The 25,312-nt window shown below is 41.2% G+C and overlaps 1 protein-coding gene across 1 annotated transcript in view; it reads left to right on the plus strand.

Annotated features, from left to right (window-relative positions):
* Positions 1-25,312, plus strand: part of LOC149867443 (uncharacterized) — a 193,253-nt gene that overhangs the window by 66,082 nt on the left and 101,859 nt on the right. The window lies entirely within an intron of this gene.

The following is a 25,312-nucleotide window of genomic DNA, read 5'->3' on the forward strand; positions in this document are numbered from 1 at the left end:
GGGTGTTGGGCTCGAGCAATCAAGCCATACTATAGTTAAGCAAATGATGAACCTCCAGAGCGATCAAGGCTTTTTGTGCATGTCAGTTTCATCCACAACAACTGGAGATGGATCCAAAAGGCTAACATTTACAACGCAACCAATGGACAATGACCTCCACACTGTCAGCTTTGTCCGGACCCTGATCTTTAACCCATCAAGAAAATATGCTTGAAGAAAAAGTATAAAGCAAGACAGAACTGCCAGCAAGGTGTGTGCAGTCCAGGGAAGACTAAGAAGCCACCCTGCCACCCAGCCAACAAGTGAAGGATCCATGCTTTGCGGCTGTACAAGAACTGCTTCCTGCCTGCATTGGGTAAAGATCTCTTTGCAGCCAAGACAAAACTAAGACTAATAGCTTGCTTTATATTGGGGAAGAGTTCTTTTCTGTTATTTAGTTTTGTAGCTTGTTAGCAGTTATTAAACCAAGCCTTTCTGCTATTCATCATCCAAGTGTTGTATCAATTCATAAAGCATTGGGTTAAAAATTTGGTTTCTAAGTGCAACACTCTGAAGAATAAAAGATTGGCAAAAGCTATGATGAAAGTCCATGCTTTATATAAATAATGTTTGGAATAATTTGGGCTCATAAAAAGTTGGTGCATGTGGCTATACATTCAGGAAATGCAGCCCAATTAATACAGGCTAGAAAATGCTTAATTCTCATTTTGTTTCAAGTAATAAAAAATCTCTTTTAAGAACCAGGGGCAGTAGACATAAGCAGGTGAAGGCTGTGTAGGCGTTTTTTTCCCAAATAAATATGATATGCAGTGACTGGGATTTGAATGTCTGAGAACATCAAGCTTGTGAGAAGCCCATATTATGTAACCTCACAACCTCTGGAGTGTCTATGAACAATTAGAGATTAAGGAGATTAGGGGCTATATTCCCTCCATCATATTTTACATTGACTATGTTCTTTCTCTAGGGACTGGTTTAATAATATAAGAAAATTTTGCTGCTGGCTATGGACTGTTGTATCTCCTTGTAGAACTTTGTCACTGAGTGTTAGGTAGCGCTAGTGTTTGAGAAGCCTGTTTATTGTGCTGGAGCTTTCAAGTAATCTATTGTAGGTGACTAGGAAAAGAAGAAAATTTATATTGGGTTTCTTCCCTTACAATATTTTAGTTCACAATGAAATGGCTATCCTGGGAAGTCTTTTTTGTTATGTATAGAGCAGGTTCCTTATCTAGCACTTCCCAATCATAGAAGTCTGCATTCCAGACTGCTTTGTCTTATATCGCCCATTGTATATAGTTTTTAGGACTTTCATGACTCGGGAGACCACTTGTGTACATTAGGTTTGTAAATACAAAGAGTTTGTCTCAATTTTGAAAAGGCTAGGTGTCCTACAAGTTTGAATGCTGGTGATATCTGTATAGTCTTTTTCCTTCTAAAATGGCCTTTCATACATTTTGTGTGTGTGTGTGTGTGTGCATGTACAAACGTGTGTGCATGTGCATGAGTCTATGCACACATGCTTTAGATTTTAAATATCAGATGGCAAAGACAGGCTATAAATAACAGTGATTGAGCGTGTGTGTGTATATAGAATATTTATATTAAAATATATGGAATTAATACATATTTATGGGCTTATATTTTTAAAGGAAATGACTTTCTCTTATGAGCTTGTAGTTTATTAGTCTGTTATTTTCATTTTAAATCATTAAAGAATTTATTCTTTAGTCTTGTAGAACTTTTCATAATACTTAGGGGTTCCCGATATAAAATATTCTTGTCTACACTGATCTACTACATGTTATGAGCTGATAGGCTGCTATTTTATTCTCCAGAGATAGCAGGTATTTACATTGGACCATATTCTGCAACTGAATCTAGACAGGTTGAAGTTAGTTGTGTTCTATGGTCCATGCGCACAGATTGAGCTGCATGAAGTAACATAATATCTTTATGGTGATTTTTGGCAAAAGTTATTTTATGTTGGAAGGGATTTGAAAAGCCCTTCAAAACTTAGATTTTGTGAATGTAACAGAGCAAGTTCTAGATGTTTCAGGATCACAGAATGTGTTTTCAGTTTAGTTCTCAAGTCAAGTCCTCTTTGGATTCTGGACAGCTTCATGTAAGTCTTTAGGTTGTGGAAAATACCTTAGAAACATGGACTTTGGTTTGGTTAGGTATTTTGAATAACCCTGAAGTAACAATACAAGTAAACAGTTGAGGAAAAGGTTACGTAAGAAATTATGTAACTGTGGAAGTAGAGATGCCTTCTGAAATGTTATAAGTGCTAACTTCACTTTATCCAGTTCATTATTTAATTGTATGTTCAGTGGCAAAGGAAGTTACAGTAAAGCCTAGTGTCTATCAACACCGGTACAATTAGGCATGTAGCTTCTCTTTTTGTCATGTTTCACTGCTCCACAAAAGTCTTTTATAAAGTGTATAATGGGTACACTAGGTTCAAGATGACTCGTTTTGTCATTTACACAGGTGAAATGGAAGCTGATTTCCAGTTACCTGCATCACTTACCTAGAACTCTAGCTTTGCTAAGAGCCTGTACTTTTTAAGACTGTTCTAAAAACTTTTGTGTTGCACACAGCATGGACTGTTTTTCAATGATGTTACAAGACAGAAGCTTCATTTGGAATCTCATTCTGAGCCAGAAGCATATAGTGATGTTGTAAAAACACCTAAAACCATGAAGTGCCTACTAATATAGTCTACACTACAGGGAGTATTTTGTGGCATTACAATTTAAGATGGCTGAGTTACTTTTATATAAAAACCTGGAAGCACTTTTTGTGTTACTTCTCAGGAAAGAGGACAAAGTGAAGTGAAATACTTTTTTGACTTAAACTTATTCCTTCAAGGAAACTCGTTTATTCTTTTAGGAATGACATTGTTTATGAATAATTATTTTAAAAATAAATGCTAGTAGTCTATTCTCATTACCAACTTCTGACATTTTAGATAGTCTATAAAACACCAGGTCAGACTAATACCGTAGATTACCTCAAACTTTGGAAATGGTAAAATTTAGATCTGAACTTTGGCTAGTGTCCCCCTCTCTGAAGTGAACCAGTGCTGTGCAGACACTTCCAGACCTCAGGAAATTTTAGATCTGGGTTCATTTGTTGTGGTAGGTCTCTTTGAATCAAAAGAGCTGCTACTAAGTTACTTTTGTAACAAGCACCTGGTAACCTGTTTTTCTACGAAAACAGCATAATACAATAACAACCCAGCAAATCTAGAATTAATAGGGTATGGCTATTCATTTAGAGACCAGCTTTGTAACCCAGGTGATAGGAGTAGGCACAGAGCAGCCAAGGCAGGGGGAATAAAATGCAAAACTGTGTAGGAGGAACTTCTCAATATGTAGGCCCAAGGACCTATGTGCTACCTTCTGTCCACATAACATTGTGTGGCTATGGAGAAAACCTACAGAGAGGAACTGATATTTCAGTCTCCAGTGAGTAGAAATGGCTTCAGAAGCAGCCTAGGCAGGGTATTTTGGACAATCAGAAACTTTCTGCAGTTTGAACCACGCTTCCTTGCCTTTTGAAGACTACCTGCTTGTTCTAGCTCTCTTGCTCTCAGTCCCCTCATCCCATCTTCACTTTGCTCTCTGCCTTTTATTGTCTTCTCCCTTGACTTGCTCACCTTTCTTGCCTTCTAAACAAACATAGGGCCTATAGTTGAAAAAAGAGAAACCAGATACCATACAGTATGGCACAGGGGTTGTGTTCCCATGAGCAGAAACATGGAGTTTGTAGCACCTCAAAGCCTTTTCAGGTGCCACAAAACTCATGCAGCATATGTGAATCTGTTTGCTGTGCTGCATATTTGCAATGTGCAGCAAAATTAGATACCAGGAAATCCTGTTATCTAAAAAAACTGTGGAAAAAAAAGCAGCATGGAGTGTGTGGCTGCATGTGCTGCCACTAATGAGACCAGAGCCACACACCAGCTATCAGCCAGGCTCCAAGTGGCCAGATCACTGCTTCTGCAGCTCTGAGAAGTCCTCAGGATCCCAGGTAAGGCTGTTGGAGCCGCCCAGGTGCTGGCCTCAGCCTTACCTACCCCACCTGGGGCAATTTGCCTTGCACCAGAGCACATGTGCAGGGGTGTGCCTGAGGACAGCTAGCAATGGCACAAATATGTCAAAAATATTTGTGCCGCTGCTAGTTGTCCTAAGGAAAATGAATGTTCCTGCTCATGGGGATGCACCCAGGAGAGGCAATGGTACCCCCAATGTGTTGGACCCCTGCAATGGAATAAAATTCATTAAAATATATCCAAATGATCTTTAGGAGTGAACCATGCCACAGAGGAAAGCCAAAAAGCAATGGGGGAAAATTCCTTCCTACTAATCTGATGATTATTTTAAGCCTGTGAATAAGATCCAACAGCCAGTCACCTGAGAGACTTAGAAACACCACAGTATCCTAGCTAAGCTTCCAATCTTAGCTATGGCTAATGTTTGATGAAGGTGGACCTTCCCTCCCCTGTCCACTCAGGGATCCAGGCAGTGCAATTAAGGAGGGAGAAAAATTTCTTCCTGGACTCAGCAGGTGATCAGCAAAAGCTAAAAGTACGGGATTAATACAGTCTAATACAGTGAAACTATGATAAGCATATAAAAATTCAAGAGGCATGAGGATGAACAAGGTAAGGAAGGGCCATCACAAACATCCTGTTACTTGCACATCCACAGCCATGGCTAGTGTAATGCACCGGATTATATTAATAAATATAAATCACAAGCCAACAAAAATTCAACTAAAATTGGGATTTCATGTACTAGGTGGGCTCATGGATCTGTTTGTTAGGGTGTGAAATGGGTTGAACCAAAATGTGACGTTCAGCCTGCTCTTAATTTGGGAGTTTGCATACAGAACTGAACTGAAATGCATGGCTTTCTACATTAACTCTAGAAAGCCCTGAGTCTACCTCTTATCTTTGGACGTTTTGGATCCTGAATTCAAACCTATGCTAAGTGTTTTTAAAAAAGGGTTGATTTTAGACCAAATTGTTTTACTAAAGTCTATAAATTTATTGTCGTGATATTTGATGTCAAATATACAACAAAATCAACTCATTTTTGGGACTTGCAGGTAATATTGTTCAGTTTAGAAAGGCTGGATGCATTGCTTGGAGTAATCTGTAAATTTTAATTCCATAAATAGTAAAATTACTTACTAAAGAAGTATTAAAAATAAAATTCTGTGCACTTAAGAGTTAGGGTATAGTCCCATATCACTGTATTAGGATTAATGCTCATTTACTCTGATAGCAGCACACACTTTAAGCAGCTACACATTGGAATGTATATTTTGAACTGGAACAACAGTCAAGAAGAGATTCCATAATGCAAAATCAAGTGAGAAAGAAGAGAAAAAAAGAAAATCCAGTGAACTACACTGGAAGTATATGAAGGTAAATGACTCACTGATAGATGTATCCCTCTACAAATACTCTACACATGCATGATACTGCTGCCATCTTTATTTAAAGATTATATATAATTAAATCACAACAATACAAAGCTATCAACATTGACAAGGGAAGGATCCAATGCAGGATAAAATATCCTAAAACCTACACTACCTTCTCCAGGATCCAAATATTTATACAGAGGTATCCTCTAAGAAAGATACTGATGAAGGTGGGTGTGCATTATTCTGTATCTTCTCAGAATTGCTATCCAAAGTCAGATCACTGGTCCATGTAGACCACTAATTTCTTGTCTTTGACAGTTGTCAGTTCCAGATGAGTTAGAGGAAAGTTCAAGAAACTGTTAGTTATGAAATAACTAGCCCATAGGCAAAATTTATTCTTAACCCCTGTCAGTAACAGTCTGAGTTATGTCCTGATGCAAGATGGTTCTTTTCTAAACATACGTTACAAACCTGTCTAGTGTAATTGTGTAATCCTTTTAAAAATATATTAAGTTCTAGGCCCAAGTATTCCTTGTGACAGAGACTTTTGCACAATCATTATGCACGGTTAAAAATATTTATCGGTTTTCAATGTGTTGCATTTTTTTAATTGAAAGTCTTTTAGTTAATATATGAAGAAGAGATCTCCATTTGCTTCCCAGTTTTTCAGGTGCAGGGTTTTCATCCTGCCTGGTATAAGGATGCATAAAAAAAATTGTGACTAAATGCACCTGGCTGCTTTTCATCATAGACTTCTTTCTGGATTACTTATTAATTAACACAGCTTTGTTGTTTCCCTTGATCCATTTCAGGTAGTCATTTGGAAGGTTATTATGGTAAAGAATATTTATGCAATGGAGGCATCTGTCAGATTTAAGAAAATCAGAACATGGTGTCTCACCAAGAGAATATATCTAACTGAGTTTGAAAACATGGGGAACTTCACTGAGTTGACAGAGCCAAAAGGCACGGCTTGCCAATATTAATGACAGTTCAATGTTTAGAAAACAACTGTAACCTGGGCAGTACTCCAAGGAGGTACCCCTTCTCCAACTGAAGGGATCAAAGCAGGTGCAAAAGTGCTGTGGGAGGTGTAAGGACTCTCCCCCTATAGAGCAGAGACAAACCACCAATGGGGACTTAACTATGTACCTTTTAATACTGGGAACATAACAGGCATAAATCAGAGTGTATAGTGGACACTACAGTGCCCCAAGGGGGCAGGATTCAACAAAGGTTAGACACTTACAATCACTAACAAAACAGGGTTAACAAAATATAAAACACAGACAGCAGAACAAACAATATGGTTTGGTGAAATATACAAAGGGCACAAAATGCAAAATGTCAAGTGACAAGGAAACATAAGGCCTTGGTACCTGGAGGAGGAGAAAGGGGGAAAACACAATGGCCCCTTTCCACTGCAAGATTTGCTTCTTGTTATTTCATTCACCCCAAGTCACCTCAGCTGGGGCTTGAATGTAGAGCCCCCATGTGGTAGGCAGGAACAATGCCACACAGCCACTGCTAGTGGCACTGTTTCAGCCTGCTAGGGGTCTTGACCTTCCTGGAGCCCGGCCTCACGTCAAGCTGCCTGGCCTCTGATTGGAGGAGCTGGAAGCAGAGCTGGGAACCCCTCAGTCACTGCTTAGATCCTTCCTGGAGTGGGGGGAGCCTCTCCTGGTGGCTGCAGCCTCTCCCAGGGGATCCTGGAGCCCAGTGGGGAGCCTCTCCTGCCAGCCGCACGTCACACTGCTGAAGGTCCCACTGCTGCCTGCAGGTCCTGCTCTTTCAGGCTCTTCTGGAGCAACTGCTCCCGCCCTGCTGGCTCAGCTCTTACCAGCTCTGTAAAGCTCCTTCCTTGTGGTCCCTCACTGGTCTCTCTCCCCTGAGTCAGCCCATGCTGCTCTTTTTATCCCCCTCCAGGTGACCCAAGGGGCCAATCAGGACACGGGGGGGGGGGAGGAAGGTGAGTCTCTGGGTCCTGATTGGTGAGGAAAGGGAATCCCAAGTCCTCCAATCATCTTTTGCCCTTTCAAAACCCCTGGGCTAGGTCACTGCCAGCCAGCCCCTCACACAATGTTTTATTAAGGCAGATAAGAAAGATGGAAATACTTATTTTCTCTAAAATTTTCTTTAATTTCTGTGCAAGAAAGATGCTGATTTTCAAATGCATGAGTTTAGAAAGACTGACACGGGAAAGTAACTGTGAAACTAAAATTATTTAAAAATTTTTAGCATCCTGAACAACTCTTTAACTGATAAATATATATTATTGATATGAACTAAAATCAGTTCCCTGGTAATGGTCAGAATTACCTGTGATATCACAATACCTGTTTACAACACATAAATAGTTTCTATAATCACACTCAGGATACTCAACATACTACAGATTCAGATGCAGAGGACAACTGAGGAAGTGGCAGAGCAATTTTATTTTCATCTGAGCTCAAATCATGGCAGGACTTTCTTGAAACAAAATCCTTCAAGTGTATCCTCATAATTTGTGAGGCCAGAGACAAGACTAATTTGAATGTACTACTAATCCAAAGCCCTCCAAACACTTTAGTTTCTCAAAGGGGCTGTCTGCCATGGTGATGGAAGTCACAAAGCTAAATGTCTTGGGAGACTTCAATGTCCGGACAATGAAAATGTGTTTCACACAAAGGCACAAAACCACCCTAAGTTTATCCTACTTAATCTCTGGACACACTCAGCACAGCTACATGAGAAATTTACTGTGGAGCTGCCTAATTAGCTCCACAGTAGAAGTTGTCATGTCTACACATGCGCCCCGATTAGGGCACGCAAAACTAATAAACTGCAGAGCAGGTTCGAGAGTGTTTTCATGTGCAGCAGTGCACATGTAGATGCTGCCCAGCTGGCTGGGGCACAAGGGCTTAATGTGCTGTGCACAAATAAACTTCAGAGTAATATACCCCAATCAAATGGTGCACCTGCGAGCAATAAGCTTTGGAGTTTATTTGTGCACATTACTTGCACATGTAGATGCACCCACAGAGTGCATGATTGGCCACATCTTGGACCTTTATCTTTAGACCATATTTGGAACTAGAAACACAAAAAACACCTTGTTTTGTTGGTTTGACCGCTTCATCCTGTAGGTAGAATGCAAAGCCTATTTTGGTACAAGGCAAGGATAGTTATTTATTAGGTATGTGTGAAGTGGGTAATATTCACTTCAGCTTCGGATTCAGCCAATTTGGGGGGGCTGTGGGACAGTGATTCAATTCAGTGATTTGAATTACTATCCCAAATCAATTCTTCCGAATCTGATTTGGAGACTCGGCCACCACTGAATTGGCTGAATCTCTGAATCAAACAGGCCCCATCCCTGACCTGTTCTCCCAGCCGTGTTAATGGCTGCCCTGCCTGGCCCCAGGTTTCGGGTGCTTTAATTTTTTTTTAAAAAAGCCCCACATTTACCAGCTCCTGCCAGGTGGCGGGGTAGGGACGGGACTCTGCCATGAGCCCCCAGAGGCCTCAATGGCTGCTGGAGCAGCCCATGAGTGTGGGGTTTTGTTTTTTTTAAGTGTTGGGATGCTGGGGCCGGGCGTGGCAGCCATTGATGGGGCTGGCAGAGTGGGCAGAGGTTGGGGGGTGCTCAGGAGGGCTGGGGGAGAAGGTGGGGAATGGGACCTGGCAGGGGTACCCCCCATGGTCCCCTCCCCCTTTTCCAGCCCCCCTCCTCCACCCCCTACTTACTAGCATGGAGTCCAGGTCCAGCTCCCTGTGGCAGCGAACAGAGACTGCCCAAATCTTCAAATCTCTCTGAAGCTCTCTGAATCTTTTCCAGATCAATTTGGAGAGCTTTGACTTGATTCAGACCTTTTTACTGGTCTCCCGATTTGATTCGGATTTGGAGATGTGGCTGATGAATCAGGTCAAAGCTCCACTGAATTGAATCAGCAAGTGAAGTGTCACATTCCCCTATTGTTTATCTCTCCCAAAAAACATTGTATAATGATCCATAATGCAAAATTTCCTTAAAGCAGACTTGACCCAACCAGGAGGTCCTGGCAGAAAAAATTTAGGCCTATATTTGATTACGTCTATGTACAAGTAACTGGGCAGAAGTCTTAAAGAAAAAAATCCCATCCCCCACAAATACACATGGAAATGGACTAAAACAATTTACAGATTTGTGTTGAAATCATGAAATGGTTTCAGCCAAAGGAAAAAAAAAGACAACAGGGTTTTTGAGGCACGTGGAAGATAAATTATTTACTTTTGAAACAACATATTTTGAGTTTGTTTCAAAATTACATTGTTTCAAAATTTACCTCTATTTATCTATTTAATAAAGCTAAGCCTACTCTCCCAAATCGGATAAAAGTAGACCCAAAACGATTCTTCGGTTTTATATTTTTGCAGGAAAACTGAAAATTTTTGTTTTGAGTTAAGTCCCAACAAAATGTTTGTGTTCTCCTGCTTCAGATGGCAACCTAAAAAAAACAATTATTCACATAAATGTACTGGGCAGTGCAGTGGGAGAGGAGGTGGGTGGTTAGGTATAAAGTCCTCCCTATTATCACAGTGCTTTTGTAGCATGACAAAAAAGGCTCCAGTGTTGATGGTAGCATATACAATACAGAAAAGTGCAGGGTACTGCACCTAGGGAGAAAGAACTGGCAGCATACCTACAGGCTGGGGAACTCCCCTCTTGTCAGCACAGAGGCAGAAAAGGATCTTGGAGTCATTATAGACTCCAAGATGAACATGGGCTGCCAGTGTGGGGATGCAGTCAGGAAGGCTAATTGCACCTTGTCATGCACCCACAGATGCATCACGAGCAGGTCCATGGAGGTGATTCTCCCCCTCTAAGCGACACTGGTCAGACTGCAGTTGGAGTATTGCATCCAGTTCTGGGCGCCGCACTTCAGGAGGGATGTGGACAACATGGAGAGGGTCCAGAGGGCCACTTGCATGATCAGGGGGCAGCAGGGCAAGCCCTACGAAAAGAAGCTACGAGACCTAAACTTGTTCAGCCTACTCAAGAGAAGGCTGAGAGGGGATCTGGTGGCCATCTATAAACTGGCCAAGGGAGACCAGCATGCAATGCGAGAGGCCCTGTTCCCCTGAGCACTACCAGGAGTAACAAGGAAAAACGGCCATAAGTTGACTGAGAGTAGTAGATTCAGGCTAGATATCAGGAGGCGCTACTTCACAGTCAGGGTGGTTAGGATTTGGAACCGACTTCCAAGGGAAGTGGTGCTTGCTGCTACCTTGGGGGTCTTCAAAAGGAGGCAAGACAATCACCTACCCAGGGTCGTTTGACCCCAGCATCCTTTCCTGCCCATGGCAGGGGGTCAGACTTGATGATCTGCTTAGGTCCCTTCTGACCCTACCAACTATGAAACATAGAAGGACAAGCACAAGGAACATCTATGCCATTTTTGTATAGGCTGTAAAGAGATTCTATCATTTCTCTGCTACATTGGTAGCAAAGCCATAGACTGCAGATCTTTTCCAGACTAAATCCATCAGCATAACTCCTTTCAGTCCTGACAACCAACACTTTGTTCAAGGAACTATTACCCATTTCACAGAGATGGCCCACTGGGACACCAGGATCAGCAAGCTGAATAAAGAGCTAGAAAAAAAGAACTCTCCTTTCCTAAAAAATACCAGTTCTGGAAATATAAATGGCAATGAAGCCCAGCACCCACTACTCAAACCTCTTCCCTCCCTGGCTGATGAAATTGATTAAAGTATGTTTGAAATCCCTAAATTTAGAGTGGCCAATGCTGTTGTAAAAGAGGAAGAATTATTCCTCACCCTAATCTTGCAATTACTAGCATTAAATCAATAATAAATAGGGACCCACCTAAATTACAGTGAGATGAAGGGATTTTTGTGGGTCACTCATGGTGTTCAGAGCCAATTTCACAGTAAGGCCCCCTGCCCCCATCACTGCTGATTAGCTGAGGGATCCTGGAGGCCCTACCCCTCACTGCAGATTGGCCTAGAGGCTAATCGTTCATCTTCATACTGCAGCACTGCTGCAGCATTACATCTGAATTCTAGAAAGATGGCACCAAAACCCTTCTGCTTTCCTGACTGGTGCCTTCAATGAGTCTGCATTACTAGCACAACTTCTCAGTTGCTCTCTCTCAAACCATGTGCTCTATGGTTGCAGGGACTGCTATGCTTTCCTTGTATTCCAGGAGTATTTTTTGGGAGGTGGGGGAGGGAATTCAGCACAAAATTACAGGAAATGTGGAGATCGTGGAAACTGTGAAACTGCAATTTAAGTAGGTCCCTAATAATAAAGAAGTGATCAGTCAGTACTAACATGCTCACAAAACAACACTTAGTATCTAAACCTCATCTTGTAAGCAAGCTGATTATCAGGCAGTTAATCTGAAATAATCAGCACCACTTCCCATTGAGCATCACTTTAAATCCCTCTCAGCTATGTTTTAGGCCAGTGCACAGAGCAGCAATGCACTTACTGAGCTGGCCCATTTGCTCATAAAGAGGGGCCATCCATTTCTTGTTATGCTGCTTCCACAGAAATTACTTCAGGAGGCTCAGGTCCTTACTCTCAGACCAAATTTATAGTTTCATAAGGAATAGCTTAGTCATCATGTCTCCAGTCCACCCTTTCTATATGGTCTGCTTCCAATATTCTGTACAGGCCATGGCTTCTGGTGTTGGTGTTGCCAAATCTTGTGGGGTGTATTGTGGTGCTACAGGGCGTCTCAGGAGAAGATCCATGGCTTGCTTCTTGGACAAACACATTGGTTGGTTGCACAGAGGCCCTGTGATTTCATGAGAAAGTTGAATCTGCTGAGACCCACTCTCAATCTGTTCAGGCTGTGCCACATGTGCTATTTGTAATTGGAGCCAGATGCTAAGTCCTCAATGGGGGTAATTCCTTGCTGGCTCCATTCAACAGCTTTGCCACTTAGTTTCTCCCATTCTTTTGCCAGAGGGTAGTTCTGGCTGATTCCGATGATGTGGTCAGTGGTGTGGTAGAGGACAAAATGCTGGTTCTCAATGAGAGATAACGAAGCGCTAGTTCATGTCGATATAGTGGGTGGTGGTCATTTGACTCTTGTACCTTCTGGTCAGTGTCTCCTGCTACTTTCCTTCTGATGTAAGGGGGTGCTATACCAAATAGTGTGTATAGACTGGGAACAGGGGTGGGTTTTAGGTAGCGTCTTATAATTCTACAGGTATCACTGAGGGTGGTGTTAATATGTTTATTATGACTTGAGCATCCCCAGGTGGTGCAGGCATGTTCAGCCTCAGAGAAACAAAGACATAAGGCAATAGTGCATAGGGTAGATGGATGTGCTTCCCACCTGCAATTTGTCAGCTTACACAGATTCTGAGTCACTCCCACAAAAGCCTTCTTAGCAGCTAAAGAAAGATAGGGGCTCTCGCTGTTTCTCTCGCCCTCCCTCCCAAGACATTATTATAACTTAACTTCACTTTCAGAACAAAAACCCCATTTTCCTTCTTTGATTTACCTTTCCCATAATTTATTTTATTTGTTTATTTTAAAGTCTGTAATAAAAACAAATCAATTAGCTCCTCCCATTGGAAGGAAAGGGACAGGAGGAATCTCTTTATTTTATTGAATATTTATAAGGTGCCCAATTCTAGGACAGATGCAGCTAAATCTAGAGAGGTGGTGATTTTCCCCCCCGTGAAGAACAGAAAGGACCCAAGCCTTTCACTTCAAGGGGTGAAAGATGGACTATGAAGTGTAATTATTATATAATTAACACCCAAACCCAAGCAGGAGAGAGGATGGTTCAGCATGACCACTAACTACTTGGGCAAATATGGGTTTCAGCATGTTTTTATAAGTCATTTTTTCAGTTTCATCATCTAAATACACACATTTTGTCCTGTGGAGCAGTTGCCATACACTGATAATGCTGTCTAAAGAACAACGGGAGCAATTTAAGCTGATGCTGCTTCAGTTTTCTTGCATCTTCTTCCATTCCTTCACATTTCTTTTAGAAGGTAGAATAGTAAAAAATATTTGTCCTGACCATAAATATATAGTACCCACTACACCTGTGCGAAGCGGCTAGTATTCGCTTTGAATTTGGATTCAGCCGATTCGGGGGACAGTGATTTGATTTGGTGATTTGAATCACTGTCTCAAATCTGCATGATCTCCCCTCCTCACTGTCCCAGTCCCCTCCATGGCTGCCCCGCCCACCTCAGCTCCAGCCTTTTAAGAAAAGAAAACCCGAGAAAAAACCCAGACTCATTGTTCTTGCTAACAGGAGGCAATCCCCGCTGCTCCCCGTTGCCCCATGCCATGTGGGGGGCTCTGCACAAGCCACCTGAAGCCCTGAGGCTGCTGCAGGAGTGGTGAGACCCAGGGTTTTTCTCTTTTTTTTTTTCCCTTAAAGGGCCGGAGCTGGGCTGGGGGGGCAGCCATGGGTGGGCTGGGAGAGCAGGCAGGGGATGGGGCCTGGCCGGGGCCCCCAATGGTCCCCTCTCCCAGTCTCCCCTCCCCTGCCCCCTACTTACCTGCTCTGAGTATGGCTGCAGCTCCCTGCTGCAGGCTTCAGGACTGTCTGAATCATCAAAGGTCTCTGAATCTTTTCTGAAGTTTCGGAAAGCTTTAAATCAATTCGGACCTTTTAATTGGTCCCCAGATTTGATTCAGATTTGGCCACCAAATCGGGCCGAATCTCATCTGAATTAAATCAACACCCAAAGCTTTGCACAACCCCAGTACCTGCTTCCCAACAAACAGTCACTAGAGACCTAAAACTTATAATGTAGAGCATGAAACTATTACCAACCTCCATTTTTTGACCCTGTAATGTTTCAGGTAATTTGTATGTTTTTACACTTGCACTTTACACTTTGTACTCATAGCCCGTTACTTCTCTCAGCTGGAAGCCAGTGAAATCTATGTGGTAAATTTTTCTTCTGACATTTTGCTTATAATTTGCTTTTCTGATTTAAGTTAAAGAGCTGCTCTTCATGTTTACAAATAAACAGATACATTCAATCATTTCAAACCCACTCCAAGGTCCCAAAAATCTGTTTGAGCTGAGTGTGGGTAATTCCTAAATGAATATTCTTCTCTCAAATTCTACAGAATGAATTTGTAAATAAGATTTACCCTCCCCCTACCTCCTCAAAAGTAATATATCTCTCAACTAGAAATCATAGAGATAAGCATATTTAACATATGATCTCATAACATGATAATTAATGTATCTAAATATAAGCTACATCCTAAATTACTGTCCTTTATGTGATACTGTTTTCAGTAATCAGCCAGTATCTATTTTTTCCCAAGAGTTGTGCACAACATGAAAAATTACCACATGCTTAACTAATGTTCTGTTTAGCATTTTCTCAAAGAATAATTGACATACATGCACAATCAATGCTGTCTATACTAACTTAAATTTAGCTGCTTCAGCTCTCATTAATGCAAAAATAATTGCATGAAAATGCTATATTCTGACAGTGAAAAGTTTAACGAATGAAGCACAATTCCATGCTCAACATTCTGTTTGAAGGTCATGCAAAATAAACTAGGATCTGTTTTGGGGTTTTTGTATTTGTTTTTAAGAAGGCCCCAGAAGAGCTCAATAACTACAAAATCTGGAATGAACCTCACAGGATTTCCCTTTAATCTGACTATTTAATAGCAGTTGGTTGTGAAATTTGAATTATACTCCCTGATTTTAATGGTTAATCTGTTTAAAAACTATAGAAGCTTAATTGTGACATACGAAAGTCCTTATTTAGGGTAGATTTCTAATTTGATTGCTGTCTGCCCTGCTGTGTAAATAGTCTCTTGGGTGTGGAATTTTAAGAGTATGTGTTCTCCTTTACATTTCACTGTATAACAATTCCTCTTTATCCAGTCTCTCCATCCTCGAAGCAAGCCAAGAGCAGACAATAGATACATACTAATGGAGCTGTGTACTTACCATCTGTAAGAGCAGCTGCTCTCCTGCATCTGTACAATATGTTGGAACTGAGAGCTTCACTAATCTGCATAATAAGGAGAAGGCTTATCCCACTCTAGCTAATAATCACGAGCAATCGATGTACTTCATTCCCTCACTGTAGAACACAACAAAGTTTCAATATGTTTACCATATTCTCCAGATATACAGAGGTCAGACGAGTGGATTGTTCATTCTTCCAGGAACTAAAAATCATATTCACCGTCTCTTTTGTAATACAAACAAAAAACAGTTTTACAGTTTTATTTTATAATTTAAACCCAAAAGACAAAGTTCCAACAAACAGATTAAAATATTACCTCTTACAATCAAAGATGCTTTTTTGACCATCTAAAATAGTGAAAGTCTCAATACTTTAAAAAGTGTATCCTTTGCAGTCAAAATGTCAAATTTCAGTTGTCATGTGATTTTTAAAATTTTTTTTTTTTGCCCATTGGCTACCGTTTAAACAAAAGATGATACTGGTCAATTTCTTGTAGTGTTAATTCATCACAAAAAACACTTGTAGAACATTGTACAAATGCCCCCTTTCTAGCTATCATGCATAAATGGGAGAAACTTAATATACACAGTCATTTTAAAACTGAAGGTTCTGTCAATGAGCATGACTCCCATGTAGGCAGAACTAACAGTATATTACACTGAGGACCAACAGAATGAGATGGAAAATAGGCAGACAGTAGAGCAATGAGCAGCATTTATTTTAATTTCATTTATGATACCAGGATGATATGTATATCTCATTTCTACCAATATTCTGTAGGCAGCAATGGTGTTAGTTGCAAAAACAATGAGGACAATTCTATAAAAAAGTGAAGTTGAAGGTGGCAAAATATCTATATTTTTGCTACAAAAAGCACTTAAAATAAAAGCTATTCACAATCCCTTCAGAATCAATTGCGCTTGTATATGCCTTCTCAAATTAATGACAATTTAGCCTAGAGTACACATAACAGAAATACGATTTTAAAGCAAAATTGAAGGAGATGACATTTACAATGTTGAATTAGCATACAGTCATCATATACATAGCTTGTATCCATCTTATTTCTAGCTGCAACAATATTTACATAATGCAGCACTGATCAGTGGAATGCAAGGAAATAGGTCATTAATGCAGGATAATGGGGACCAAGTATTGTAGGATAAATTGTTTCCAAAAGTAAATAAAGTAGCTTGCTCAGCAATAGTTTCTACTTTTAATCATTATTTTGCCAGCTTAAATCCTCTTCTTCTACTGTGGGATGGAAGTAACTTTATTAAGGAGAGGAATTCCTTCCAGCTAAAATCAATATTTCTGAATGGATACAGCAGTGCAAGACTAAGGTCCTGACAACTCTGGGAAATTACATTAGTCAGTGTTTCAGAAAAGTCTTATGCTGTGTCAAGGAAAATAGAAATACACCTCCTCTTCCCACCCGTCTTGCTGACCTGCCCATACAGCAGTGCAATTAAATAGAGAGCAATGCACCAGATGAGATTACCGAACCATTTCTACTTCTTCATGTTAAAGCTTTATGCTCCTGCATGTCAAAAACAATATACTCTATTTAAAATAATTACTAAAGAGATTCTGGGACCAGACTATCTGACCTCATTGGATACCTCAAGGAAGAGTACAGGGAAATGTCCAGTACTGTCAAAAAGTATCTGCCTCGATTTTCATCAAACATTCTCTCTCACAATATAAAAATTTCTAACCTGCTATATGACAAAGAAGGGAGAGAATGTAAAAAAAATATAGGGAATGGAGACAAAAAGTGAAGCTTTCCATCCTCTTATCCACTTGTCTCACTGCTGTGTATCTGTGGAATATGGTAAACATATTGAAAGTTTGTTGTATACTAAAGTGAGGGAATGAAGTGCATCAATTGCTTGTGATTCCTTCTGCTTTCCATCCTCTTATTCACCTCACTCATTTTGTTGCCACTTGTCTTCTATAAGCAATGATTTCAAGCTTGTCCATACTGGCACCTGTTCAAACTCCAACTTTCTCCTGGGAAGCTCCACTCTCCTGTTTCAGCAAAATAGGACAGGAACTGGCTCTGACCCTCTGATACCCATCCAAAACCCCACACTGTCAGACCTCAAACTAAGAACCCTTCAATTGTATTATAAATTACAATTAGTTCAGGGAACATGTACTGTTCCTGGTGCTACTTGGTATAGATAATACATCAGAAAATAATAACAAGAAGAATTGTTTCTGAAATGTTGTGGACATCTCATATTCTCAACTTACTCTAAAGAATGGCAAATGTTTTCTTCTGCAAATGGATTATCAGGACACATGTAGGGGTTCCTTTCATTAACAGTGTGAAGAAACATAAGAACTAAGAAAGAGAGAGTGGGTGAAATCAAAGAGGGTGGGACATGTACTTATAATTACTTAAACAAGTGGCTGAATATAAAATCACTGGAATTAGTTGAAATACAGTCTGTTTCAATGTTTGAAACCTGTTGAGTTTTCAATATTTACTGCATTGAACTGGGAAAAAAAACCACTATTTTTTTTATGAGAACACATGAATGAGACCCCAGAATAGGCTGTAGTTTGGTAATGGCACTCACCTAGGCTAGAGAAAGACATTCAAAAAGCCTGAGCCTGAATTGCTTCAATCTTTGCAGGTTAGTTTGAAGCAATTAAGTTTGAAGTGCCTAGGTTAAATTGATTTACAAGTGCACAGACATTTCTCTGGACTAAGGAAATGTAGGCACATGCCTGCAGTGGCTCAGGCTAGAAGGTTGAGGGTGGCAGAGCAGCCTTCCCCTCCCTTCCATAGTTCTGAGCTGAGGAGGGGCATGCCCGGGTCCCAGCAGGATGCTCTGATAGGCAAGGATGTAAACCCCCACTCTGCCTGCACAGTCCCAGACTTTTCCCTGCTCGCTGCTCACGGGGCAGGAGTGTTGCCAGTCCCCAGCTAGCACTCTGAGGCAAAGGGGGTTGTGCAGTGCATGCATCTATTGATGATACTGAGCTTTCAGTCTCCGTCTCCCTGCTTCTTCATACTGTCTGCAAATCTGACAGGTGAGGGAGCCAGCAGAGAGCTGATAACACAGTGTTTAGCAGCCCATCAAGAAAACAAAAGCCTCTTTCATTTAATCTCAAGTTTAATCTCTTCTTAAACAGCTTTTTCCAGGGAAGGAAAGGAGGGACATTATCAGCCGATCTGTTGATTAGCTTCAAAAAGCCCTAAGTGGACATTGTTCTGTCTGCCTTTGTCCTGTCCCAGTGAAATTGGAGACACACACACAGACACCTCTCAGCATTAGCTAGCATACCACATGCCTAGGGTCCATGTGGCTGGGATCTGTGCTATGGGAGGGGAGCGGGGTTCCTGCTTGAGCAGCAAGTGGTGAGGGAGGGGTAAGGCAGGGGGAAGCCAGGCAGACCCTGCAGTGCTTGCAGTCTCCACCAGAGCTCTGGCTAGGGAGCAGAGGGGTGGGGCCAGCCCTGCTCTCTGGAGCAGAGAGCATAGCCCAGCCCAGCCCAGCTCAACCTAGGGCTGTAAAGCAACTGGGATGCTGGGGGTATCTGATTTAACTTCAACCAGGAAGGGGCCTGGGACCAGTTTGCATAAACCAGTTTGATTCAAATCAGTTAAGTCCGATACTATATTCAACCAGGTTCATCTTAAACCAGTTTCAGCCATTTTGTAACTGGTTTATGTGCACTGCACTTATGTTCTGTTACAGGTTTAAACAAATTTCTGATCACTTAAACCAGTTTACATGTAATATCTGTCCGTGGCACTAGCGTGTGAAGACTCAGCTTTACTGGTTCTAGAAAGCACATCTATTTCCTGCTGTCCAAAAATTATGCAAAACCTACATGTGTAAAGTCCTAGATATACAAAAGAACTGGCAGAGCTTTTTAATTCCAATTACATTTTTGTTTAGTAAAACAGGAAGCTTCTAGTAAACTGGGATAAGTCCCAGATCAGCAAAGGGCAGAAAAATAGAATGAAGTAATGTTGTCTAAGAAAATCTTAGGAGAGTAAGTTTGATACATCATTGCCTTTCACCACAATACTTGTTGCAGACAAGCCAATGGGTGAATCTACATGTTCATTAATATGCCCTAGGTACTGTGCATTAAGTTTAGTACTTGGTTAACAAAGTATTAATTCAATGTGTAGTTAACTCATGCTACTGTGCAGTAGCTGCGGTGCGTGTTTTTTTAGTAATGGTTACTGCATAGTAGCATAATAAGACTGCACAGTAGCATATTAGCATGGTTTTTGACTGGCACATTACTGCTCAGTGTTATTAGGCTACTGAACAGCAAGTGTCTTGTGTAAATGTGCCCAGTAAGTGGCAACTTAAGACCCCAGTGAGATCTCATGGCTGAGTTTCCAAGTGACTGTTTCAGGAAGTTCAATAAATTGGCAAGTAAACTGGGCAAACATTGTGCTTCCAATCTTATTCTGGCTGGCATAGCACTAAACTATTGTTTTTCCAGAAGCTTCTGCAAATTACAGTACCTTGAGTGCCCATGAAATGAAAGCTTTTTTTGGAGTTCTTGTTTGACAATTTCTTTTCTTTGAACTGGATCTAGATAGAAGGGGCAGTGAGTACCTAGAACTTACCTCTACTACCAGAGTATATTTTAATAGATCAGCAATCAAGCAGGAAATTACTGATAAGCCGTGCAATCATTATAAAAAGCATGATGTCTATGGTAATCTATGACATCGACATCTCCAGTGACAAGGCTTATATACTTCGGAGTAAGTAAAACTACAAGCTGCTACTGCAATTCCAATAGTATTTTGACTGCAGAGTATAAAAGCCATATAATGCTTGTGGTGTAGATATTAGGGGTGTATGAAGCAGGCCCTATTTGATTCGGATTTGGATTTGGCCTGAATCAGGGATTCAGATTCGGTTCAGCCGACTCCAAATCTGAAGTTTCAATGCTGATTCAAAGAATCGGTGATTTGGACAAAGGCTTCAAAAGTTTTTTTCTACATACCTCAAGGTACCAGTGTGGCTTGTGAACTCTATGATGTTGGGGCGCATGGACTGTTCCACGGGAGCATGAGGGGGCCTCCATGTGCTCGATGGTAAACCCAGAAGTGGAATGGAAGTACTTCTGGTCCACTGCCAGGTACACCAGGGAGCGTGTTGGGTGCTCCCTCTTGGCCACCCTAGCTCAGAAATCGGCTATGGGGGGACCCTGGGTGCCCTCCCCAGACTCAGGAGGCACCAGTTGCCAAGCCAGGTGGCGTGCAGGAGGCTCCCCCACACACTCCTCAGTGGACCCAGAAGTGCTTCTGGTCCACTTCCAGGTCTACTGCCCAGTGCACTGGGGAGCCCCCCATACTCCTGTGGGACACTCCATGTACCCCAGCATCGCAGCATTCATGAGCCGCCTGCTACCTACAGGTATGTAGAAAAAACATGTAAAACTGTGTCTGTCCAAATCTCCGAATCTTTTGGAATCTTTCCAAATCAATTCAGAGGGTTCCAATTCAATTCGGAGAGATTAAAGGGTCCTCTGATTTGATTCAGATTCAGAGATTTAGCCACTGAATTGGCCTGAATCACCTCCAAATTGAATCAGGGACCAAAGCTTCTCACAGCCCTAGTAGATGTGCCATATGAAGCAAAGTGGGATACTATCCAATGTACCATAGCAATAAAACTGACAAAATTGCCTAATTGACTTAGTGGTCTAAGCTCCACTGAAATCAGTGGGACTTAGATTCTGAAGTCATTTAGGTACTTTAGAAAATTTTACTAGTTGGCTATAGATTGAACATTGCTCCACATATTTCTGATGTGTGCATGATATCTCTCAGTTTGCTTTTAAATCATGCTCATCACTTCATGGTTTTATAAAGTTGCAAAATCATTGTGTTTTAGAGAAGCTCATGACAAGGATCATAATAATCGGACATAGTAGCAATCCTTTCCTTGGCTTCTAGTAAACGATGAAACCCTGATCACGTCGTTATGTAGGACAGTAATTCTCAGACAGGGTGCACAACCTGGGGTTCCCTGAGGTCATTTTAAGGGTGCCATGGAATGCCACACAATAGTAGCACTGTTAGGTGTGTGCAACACCTGCCACAAAACCCTAAAGGAACAAAAGAGAAAGAGCAACTTACCAGAGCAAGCCCAAGAAGGGAGAGGAGGTGCGGCAAACCTGGGCAGGGAAGGAACTGTGTGGAAGACCTAAATGGTAATTAGCCTAATCAGCTCTGGAAGGCAGTAAATAGGATGCTGCTGTGGCAAATGCAGCTGATCAGCATGGGGAATTAAAAGGACAGTGGCCATGCAGTCAGTGTTGGTCTGGAAAGTAAGCTTGCATGAAGAGGACCCTGGAGGAACACGGAGCAATGGCAATGGTGACAGACCAATCCAGAGGACTCAGGGAAGAGTCCTGAAGATTTACTTACCTAGGGAGATGAGGCAGCTTGTCTCAGTTGGTAAGTCTGATTCTGGTGGGTGCGGGCAGCCTTTTCAGGGACCTGGAAGAGAGAAGAGATGGAGGTGTGCTTTTATGTGACTTTGGTGCATTGTCCTCAGATGATCCAAACCTGAAGGATAAGGGCTGGGGTGAACTGCATTCAGCTTGGGATCCATGTGGGGAAGAATGGAGCAAGGAATGAGGCACCTACCTGGTCAAGACAACCTGAGGGCTGAAGCTCCCATAGCAAGTAAACTCATAAGATCTGGTGTGGAGAGGGCAGGGGATGGGGATGGTGGAGCCCTGTAAAGAGCAACCTTCAAAGTCACAAAGCTAACATCAGCTTTGTCTCATAGGACTACATTCATCTTTAGTTCCTCCCTTTTTACATCAGAGTCATGGTGGGCAAGTTCAAGGACACTATCCACTCAATGTGAGAGAGCAATGTGAGCTTGCTTTGGGAGGACATGGCTAATCCTCTATAGTGTACAAATACATGTAGATGATTTACAAGATTTTAAATAGGAATCCATAGTACCAAAAACATTCTGACCTCCTGTGGTGTTTCTGAATTCCTTGCAGCAGGAGAATTGCTCTATTATTTTTCTGTAGTCAAGAACTGTGTAAAAGCTAAGAATTGTCATTTACTGAAGTACCTTGGGTCTAATGAGTAGTGAGTGCCTTGAGTGTCACAAGGTTGAGAATCACTGATGTAGATGCACGCAAGAATTACAGGACTTAAATATGTTAAAAAAACCCTTTCAAGTAAGGAGCTGCCTGACAAAGGAGTGGTGATGAACTTAATACATTGATAGGAAGATACATATTCTCAGTGTCAGTAAGTTTAATGTACTAGCTATATCTGCAAAATGCTTTTCTTTTCCAGCGTGCATCCCTTCTGTCTGTGTGCAAGCACTGGCTTAGGTTAAACAAGCTTCTTTTCAGACACTTAGACATCTTTGTGCTATATCTGTTAAATCAGAGACAGAGATGTATTTCATCATTATAGTTTTGCCAACTTTTGTGAATTTATTATGTACCTCATAAATTGTGGCATGTATTGTCAGGATCAATGTAAGGAGAAAAAACCATACACCCTACCCCAGATAACAACACGATTCTAGCATTGGGATTGTTATCTGAAAGTATTAAAAAGTAAATTTCTAGTTTTCATGGGAGCTTTTTGAAAATGTGAACCTTAAAAGTTCCAAAGAACCAAAACCTTTTATTTTTTATTTTTAAAGCTCATCATTTTTAAGGCAATATAATTCATTTTGTGCACCTGAATCCTAAAGTTTCAGTCAAATTTGGTTGGAAATATGGTATTGGTGACAATGCAATCCACTGTATCATACAATAGAGAAGTTTTGTGTATATGTGCACATACTCGGAGAAAAGGAAAGCAAATATAATAAAACCATATAGCACAAAAGTGAGTGTGTGTGAAGAAGTTCATGTTCTAGGTTCCACAGGACAGGAATGATGTTTGAGTATTATTCCCCTTGTTCCTGATTTTGTCAGGATCAGTACCCTTTTCAGAATAGATTTTTGGGCAATAACTAAATTATGTTATTAATGTATATTGAAGTATTTGCAATGTCCTGTTTTTTTCTGTCCTGATACCATTCAACACATTGTTGCCTGTCATTCAATTGCTGTTCATACTGCAAGTGAACTCTAGTGATTTTCTTTCCCCCCCCATTTCACAATGATTTCACTTTGGAGTTGTACAGAGTAGAGGGAAACTTGGGAGAAAACACAAATAATTCAGAAGGTTTTAAATGTAGCATCAGGTATGCCTGTTCCTCCTCTTCATTAAGCCACCCAGGCTTTGTTTTTTGTGGACTTTTCCCATTGGAGCTAGTGTTTCCTTTCTAAATGTCATTTAAGCAATGACATCCCCAGGTGCCCACCCTCTTTTTGTCAATTGACAAATGTGCAGCAGATGGTGCAAATGGCCTAGCATGTATTTTCAGGATCAATGTAAGGAGAAAAAAACATACACCCCACCCCCCTGTACCTTGCTGCTGACTCTTTACTGTTGCACCTGGTGGCACTAATGGATTCTTAATGAGACTGACATTATCTGAAACCTGAAAATAATGTAGATTGAAATTCAGAGAAAATTGAAACAAGGTATATAACCCATTACTTGCCTTATTGGTGTGTTTTGTGTCACATCAGGGCCCCTCTTCCTTTTTAGCAAAAGCTGGGTGAAAATTAGATGTTTCAGTCAATATTATTCTTGTATTTTTAGCTAGACCCAGTGACTGAGATGTGAATTTAAGATATTATCAGATTCTCTAGAAAGGCATTTAGTTGAGCACAGATATTGTCATTCTCAGTGGCTGCACATATGGCACTTGGGAACCATTTACTCTTTGTTAGTTCTTTTGAGTTTATCCACTGGAAAAAGTAGACCTGACCTTTTTTCCTCCATACTGTAGCACCATTTTTTTTTTCAGGGTGCAGCAGTACAGACACACTTTTTCATACAAACATTTTCCTTATAGAACATTTGGTTACAGTCATTAGAAATGCTATCATCTGGAAGTTCTTGGGTTCTAGTCAGGGGTACATCCGTCAGGGTAAAACTTCAACTGGCTCTGGTACAGTCAAGTTTTCCTCTCAGGTGAGACAATATTTAGAGTTTGATGCCTAGGAACTAGCTACTAGTAATGTATTGAAACACATCCTTCTTCAATAGACATCAGGATGCTCAAGAGCCATTTTTTCATTTACAATTATTATTATATCACTGTATCCAGTTGGTAGGTCAGATTGACACTTTGTTCATTTCTTAATTTCCGTTTCTAGTTTTGATTCATAGATTTTTAAGGCAGAAACATGCCACTGGATGAGGGGGTTGGCAATGTTTTCTGGCAGTAGGGCCAGAATGACCTAGCTGGGCTGAGTGACAAGAGGGAATTAGGACCCATTGCTGCTCCTTGCTGCTCTGCTCAGCTGCAGCCTGACACAGTGCAAACCCTCCTCCACTGGAGTCTGTGTTGCTGACTGTGGTGTGGCACGGACAGAGTTCCTCTCTCCTGGAGCCCCAGGCAGCTGACTATGGCATGGCACCAAGAGGGGCCCCCACCACCTGAAGGTAGTAGCATAAGTAGGGCAGAAGGATTAGGGCAGCCACCCTGAGTATTGACAGGGGGCCTGGGATGGAAAAAAACAGCTACCTGGTGGGCCATTAAGTGTGCATATTTCAGTTGCTTTTCTGTATATGACATTGGAAAATTGCAAATTAATCAATCTAAAACAGCATGCATTTTTATGAAGAACTTTTCATGTATTGATAAGTCTGGAGAAACGAGTGTTGGGTCTGGAGTCTGAAAGTTCTAATCCTGCTTCTTTCTTGGTACATTTGTGTGGAGAGAGAGAGAGAGAGAGAGAGATATGTGTGTGTGTGTATAAATAAGCTAGCTTTAAATTATTTGGCTCATGAACTAATAGCAGTATT

The sequence above is a fragment of the Crocodylus siamensis genome, chromosome 4 (assembly GCF_052110815.1).
Source record: "Crocodylus siamensis isolate JL-2025a chromosome 4, ASM5211081v1, whole genome shotgun sequence".
In the NCBI taxonomy this organism is placed as follows: Eukaryota; Metazoa; Chordata; order Crocodylia; family Crocodylidae; genus Crocodylus; species Crocodylus siamensis.